We start from the raw sequence: 6,516 nt of genomic DNA, 5'->3' as shown, positions 1-6,516 counted from the left end.
CCCCTCATTCTTAAAAACTCCAGCGAGTGAGGGTCCAGAGCCATCAAATATTGGGGTTACTCACAGGAGCAGGCCGTGTGGTGTGCCTGCTATTCCAGCCCACTGTGTATTCCATTGCACCGAGGCCCCTTATCTCCGAAAGTTGCAGGTTGTTATTCCCACGCTAGGGCATTGCCTGTAGCGGAGGAAAGGTAAGAGTGGACACCCTTTAGAGGTGAAATGAACTGATGAACTGATGCTGGAAATACTCCACCGGTTGAGAAGCTTTTGAGACAAAAGATAGCGATTCATTGTCCAGCAAAACTGGTAGTGTAATTAAGTGGGTGTAAATTATTCCTCTTCCCACCCTGTCTTTTGCAAAAATGCCACTCCCGCCCCTTGCAATTCCTCCGTCTGCTCTCAGGTGAGGTGAGGTTTTCATTCCAGGACGAAGGAAATGTCTTCCTTTTTTAAAGAAAGGGGCTTCCCTTACTCCACCATCAACTCTGCTCTCAAACGCATCTCTCCCATTTCACGCACATGTGCTGTCGCCACCCCACTAGGATTAGGGTTACCCTTGTCCTTGCCACTCCGCCAGCCTCCGGGTCCAACATATAATTCTCTGTAACTTCCACCACCAAGCACACCCTCTCCCTCCCTCTCCTCTTTCTGCTTTTCGCAGGGATCGCTCTCTACGAGACTCCCTTGTCCATTCGTCCCTTCCCCCATACCTTCCTGGCATTTATCCATGTAAACGGAACAAGTGCTACATATGCCCTTACACTTCCTCCCTCACCACTGTTCAGGGCCCCAGACCGTCCTGCTAGGTAAGGCGACACTTCACCTGTGCGGCGTCTGGGGTGATATACTGTGTCCAGTGCTCTCGATGCGGCCTTCTATGTATTGGTGAGACCAGACGCAGACTGGGAGGCCGTTTCACTGGACATCAAAGCTCTGTCCGCGAGAGAAAGCAGGATCTCCCAGTGGCCACGCATTTTAATTCCACATCCCATTCCCATTCTGATACGTCTCCACGGCCTCTACTGTCAAGATGAAGCCACACTCAGGTTGGAGGAACACCACCCTATATTCCGTCTGGGTAGCCTCCAACCTGATGGCATGAACTTTGACTTCTCTAACTTCCGTTGATGCCTCTCACCCTATCCCATATTTATTTATTCCTCTCCCCCCTCTTTTTTCTCTCTCTCTGTCCCTCTCACTATAACTCCTTGCCTGCTCGCCATCCTCTGGGCTCGCCTCCCCCTTCCTGTCTCCCTAGGCTTCTCGTTCCATGATACTCTCCCTTCTCCAGCCTTGTTTCCCTTTTGCCAATCAACTTTCCAGCTCTTAGCTCCATCCCTCACCCTCCTGTCTTCTATCATTTCGGATCTCCCCTCCCCCTCCTACTTTCAAATCTTTTACTATCTCTTCTTCCAGTTAGTCCTGACGAAGGGTCTCGGCCCGAAACGTCGACCTCTTCCTATAGATGCTGCCTGGCCTGCTGTGTTTCACCAGCATTTTGTGTGTGTTGGTGTAATTAAGTAGGGCCCTACGTGGTCTTGGCCGATAATCCGGTCCCAGAGAATGCCAATGGGCCAAGTTGAGAAGAGAACAACATATTGCAGTGGACCAGACACTGCAACCATTAAGGCAAGGTTGGGGAATGTTTGCAGGGTGGGGGGTGGTGTGGTCTGTTGATAGCCGTGGGAAGCATGACCCCATCACTGGCTTTCACATCCTGTGTAACTGGGACTCTTGCTGCCTTTCGATTGGAAAAGTTTTCCCTCATCGCTTGCTTACTGGCTATTACTCCTCTGGTGTTTAGGGCAGCAAAGGTCCTGCATCTCTGCTGGTGTTCAGGGCTTCCTTCATCATGTCAGTAGCTTCCTCTCAGTTTTCGCTACTGTCAGTCACACAAGTTCCGGGTGGAGACTCAGGAATACCATCACACTCAGATGTAGAATTCTTCATTGCTGTTTCCACAATAATTTTATTTTACTAATTAACGTTGTTGTCCCTGAGCTGAACCCCCGAACTTGGAGAACTAGCGTTCCACATTTAATTTGGCCTCTACTGTTTGGCATGGGTGAACCTACTAAGAGCAGAAACATAACGCCCTGACTCCAACCAACATCGCTCTCCGTGTACTGAGGCACACAACAAGTTGTCCTCTTACAAATTTTCCTCAGCGCTTCCCACCACCACCAGTTCCTGGTTTTATGAACCCTATTAGCTTCATTGATGCCCCTGGTAAGTTAAGTCCCCCTGTGGCTGCAGCACTTCAGGTCAGTAGGGTGGAGTGTTGGGAAGAGGCAACAACTTTTATTTACCATGCATGAAATTGCAGTGCTAGAGGTAGCACCAAGTCCATGGGCCCAATGGCAGTCTGCAACAACAATGATATAAAATGCCGTGCAGTATCATTAAAGCGCACAAGGGCTTGCTCCATCAAGGTTCCCATAGGGGAATATTGCCCCATTCCCCCTCTCCTCTTGGCCGTCTACAATGGGTCTCCCACTGGAGGAGTGAGTCCCATTTTGAAAAAGGATTGTATTAAGATGGTGCAGATAAACATTCGGCGAATGTTGCAGCCAAATAGAATAACTGGGTCACTTGTCCCGTACGTAATGCAGTGCTGGCTATAATCTGTCCTAAACGGATTGGGATGGATTTGCAAGGAGCCTAGGGAGGGACCGGCCCTGTCTGTAAGGGAGCTGACAATGGAACGTGAGGGTTACCCATGGGCTCGGTAGATTTGAGGGCCTGGTAGGAGAGGGGAGGGGAGCAGATTGGTGGAGAGACCTGTTAACAGGTGAGTACCTGGATACGTTGAATTGTTTGTAAAAATGCATGAAAGTGTTCTGTGGTCCGGCCACAGCCGGTGTGTAAATCTTCCAAGTAGCAATCGATGTCTGTTGTCCTTTAATATGGCAGAGTAAAGCTCGCTTCACTATCCCATTAGTATAGATATAGAGATCCCTCTCCGTCCCATCACACTCTCCCGGGATCAGACGCAGAGTGAAGCTCCCTCTACACTGTCCCATCACACTCCCGGGGTCAGACACAGAGTGAAACTCCCTCTACACCGTCCCATCACACTCCCGGGGTCAGACATAGAGTGAAACTCCCTCCACACTGTCCCATCACACTCCCGGGGTCAGACATAGAGTGAAACTCCCTCCACACTGTCCCATCACACACTCCCGGGGTCAGACACAGAGTGAAACTCCCTCCACACTGTCCCATCACACACTCCCGGGGTCAGACACAGAGTGAAGCTCTCTCTACACTGTCCCATTATAAACAACGGGGTCAGACACAGAGTGAAGCTCCCTCTACACCGTCCCATCACACACTCCCGGGGTCAGACACAGAGTGAATCTCTCTACACTGTCCCATCACACAGTCTCGGGATCAGGCACAGTGAAGTTCCCTTCGCACTATCCCATTACAAACAATGGGGTCAGACAGAGTGAAGCGCTACGGTTTCTACACACCCAGTGACAGTACTGGGTGAGCTCAGTGTGAAAAAGGATCTGCGGCGTGTTTGGAGAAATTGATTTACTATCACCATATGTACTGGGATTCAGAAGACCATTTCCGTACAGCAGTAAAAGGAAAATTAATCACAGAATGCAGAATGTAGTGCTACAGTACAGAGAAAGAGCAATGGTCGACCATGTAGAGGGAGACTGTGAGATCAAATCCATCTTATAGTACAATGGAATTGTTCAATAGAGTTATGACAACGGGATAGAAGTTGCGGGAAAAAGATTCTCGCTACCCGTCTCCTTGTATATTTTTATAAATTTCTGTATCATCGAACACACAGGAACGTGCCTTTTCGTCTATAATGTGTCAAACTAATGTAATAATTGAATGTTTAACCAAACGAATCCCGTCTGTCCACGCAGATCCCTCCATTTCTTGCACTTTGCGTGCCTGTCTTAAATGCCTCTGTCGTATTTGTCTTCGGTATCAGCCCTGGCATAATGTCAGCCTCCGCGTTCATCCATATCAGTAAATATGAACGCATATCATACACTCTGTCCTTATAACTACAGCCCTCCGTTCCAGACACCATCCTAGCGAATCTCTTGGTCTGGAGAACGGTACAGCTCAGTACAGGCCCTTCGGCCCACATTGTGGTGACCATCTGTTAGACCTTGTCCATGATCAATCTAACCCTTCACTCCTTTTCCTGAGAACTTCCGTCGGTCGGGATCGACCATGGATGTTGCGTTCCAGCCGTCTATGTGATGCGCAAACCAGAGCCGGGGGGAGCAAGCCCAGGCAACAGGCTCCTCCTTCCCACGCAGCTAATGAATCCAAAGGAAAGCAATTGGCTTTAAGGCACCGGTAACCCGTCGGTAGAAGTGGTTCCGCTGGGCTTAGAAGCTAAACCACACGTGAAGGCCAGGAGCTGGACTTGGTTAGAACCATAGAAACTACAGCGCAGAAACAGGCCTTTTGGTCCTTCTTGGCTGTGCCGGACCATTTTCTGCCTAGTCCCACTGACCTGCACACGGACCATATCCCTCCATACACCTCCCATCCATGTATCTGTCCAATTTATTCTTAAATGTTAAAAAAGAACCCGCATTTACCACCTCGTCTGGCAGCTCATTCCACACTCCCACCACTCTCTGTGTGAAGAAGCCCCCCCCCAATGTTCCCTTTAAACTTTTCCCCCCTCACCCTTAACCCATGTCCTCTGGTTTTTTTTCTCCCCTTGCCTCAGTGGAAAAAGCCTGCTTGTATTCATTCTATCTATACCCATCATCATTTTATATACCTCTATCAAATCTCCCCTCATTCTTCTACGCTCCAGGGAATAAAGTCCTAACCTATTCAACCTTTCTCTGTAACTGAGTTTCTCAAGTCCCGGCAACAACCTTGTAAACCTTCTCTGCACTCTTTCAACCTTATTTATATCCTTCCTGTAACTTGGTGACCAAAACTGAACACAATACTCCAGATTCGGCCTCACCAATGCCTTATACAACCTCATCATAACATTCCAGCTCTTATACTCAGTACTTCGATTAATAAAGGCCAATGTACCAAAAGCTCTCTTTACGACCCTATCTACCTGTGACGCGACAGTTAGGGAATTTTGTATCTGTATTCCCAGATCCCTCTGTTCCACTGCACTCCTCAGTGCCTTACCATTAACCCTGTATGTTCTACCTTGGTTTGTCCTTCCAACGTGCAATACCTCACACTTGTCTGCATTAAATTCCATCTGCCATTTTTCAGCCCATTTTTCCAGCTGGTCCAAGTCCCTCTGCAGGCTCTGAAAACCTTCCTTGCTGTCTACTACACCTCCAATCTTTGTATCATCAGCAAATTTGCTGATCCAATTTACCACATTATCATCCAGAAGTTGTCAAAGGTTATTGGAGTCGAACGCCTTTGGGAGCATTTATCATGGGAGTGGGAGTTTATCGCCATTACCACCCCTGGCTACAACAACCTTAAGGGACCCTTCCCTCCTCCATTGACCTTATATTCATCCGCCTCTACCTGCACCCCCGGCAGCGTCTATAACGCACCCACTACTCACTGTGTAGACAAAAACCTACCCCCTGACATCTCCCCTAAACTTTCCTTCAATCACCTTAAAAAGATGTCCTTAAAAGGACCTGGTCAATCCGCGTAAGGGGTGCGTGAAAAGAGCTACTTTTTAATCAGGGCGGCGATCAAAGATTTCAAAGGCAGCGTTTCGCGGCAGTTTTTCTGCTTTGAGGAGCGACCAATCAGCAAGAAGGATTCATAGAAAGGGCCATTGAGAATAATCCAAGAGCAAGCGGAGATGCCATTCTTTTAGAAACATAGAAAACCTACAGCGCATGACAGGCCCTTCGGCCCACAAAGCTGTGCCGAACATGTCCTTACTTTAGAACTACCTAGGCTTACCCATAGCCCTCTATTTTTCTAAGCTCCACGTATCCATCCAGGAGTCTCTTAAAAGACCCTATTGTATCCGCCTCCACCACCACCACCAGCAGCCCATTCCACACACTCACCACTCTCTGCGTAAAAATCTTACCCCCGACATCTCCTCTGTACCTACTTCCAAGCACCTTAAAACTGTGCCCTCTCGTGCTAGCCATCTCAGCCCTGGGAAAAAGCCTTTGACTATCCACACGATCAATGCTCTCATTATCGTGCTAGCTATTCCAGCTCTGGGGAAAAGCTTCTGACTTTTGAGTGTGCCGGTCTTTGCAGTGGCTTTGGCTCACCAGGCTTGGGTGAGGTAGATCGTCTTCCAAATCATAATCTCTCTCTCTGTTCTTATTTGTTCATTCCTCATCTATTAGTGATAATAGCACCAGTTGCACGGTTTTGTCCCGTGTGTGGGAGACACCCTCTCTCCCAGATAAGCGCATCTGCAGCTCGATGACCTTCAACTCATATGGGAGAATGAGGAGGTGATAGCCAGGAGCTACAGGGAGGTAGTTACCCTTAGCTTGCGGGAGACAGGTCGGGAGAAGGAGGGGAAATACACAGCCAGTGTGGAGTACATCTGTGGCC

Source organism: Mobula hypostoma, chromosome 2 (assembly GCF_963921235.1).
Source record: "Mobula hypostoma chromosome 2, sMobHyp1.1, whole genome shotgun sequence".
Lineage (NCBI taxonomy): Eukaryota > Metazoa > Chordata > Chondrichthyes > Myliobatiformes > Myliobatidae > Mobula > Mobula hypostoma.
This window is presented reverse-complemented; position numbering follows the sequence as displayed.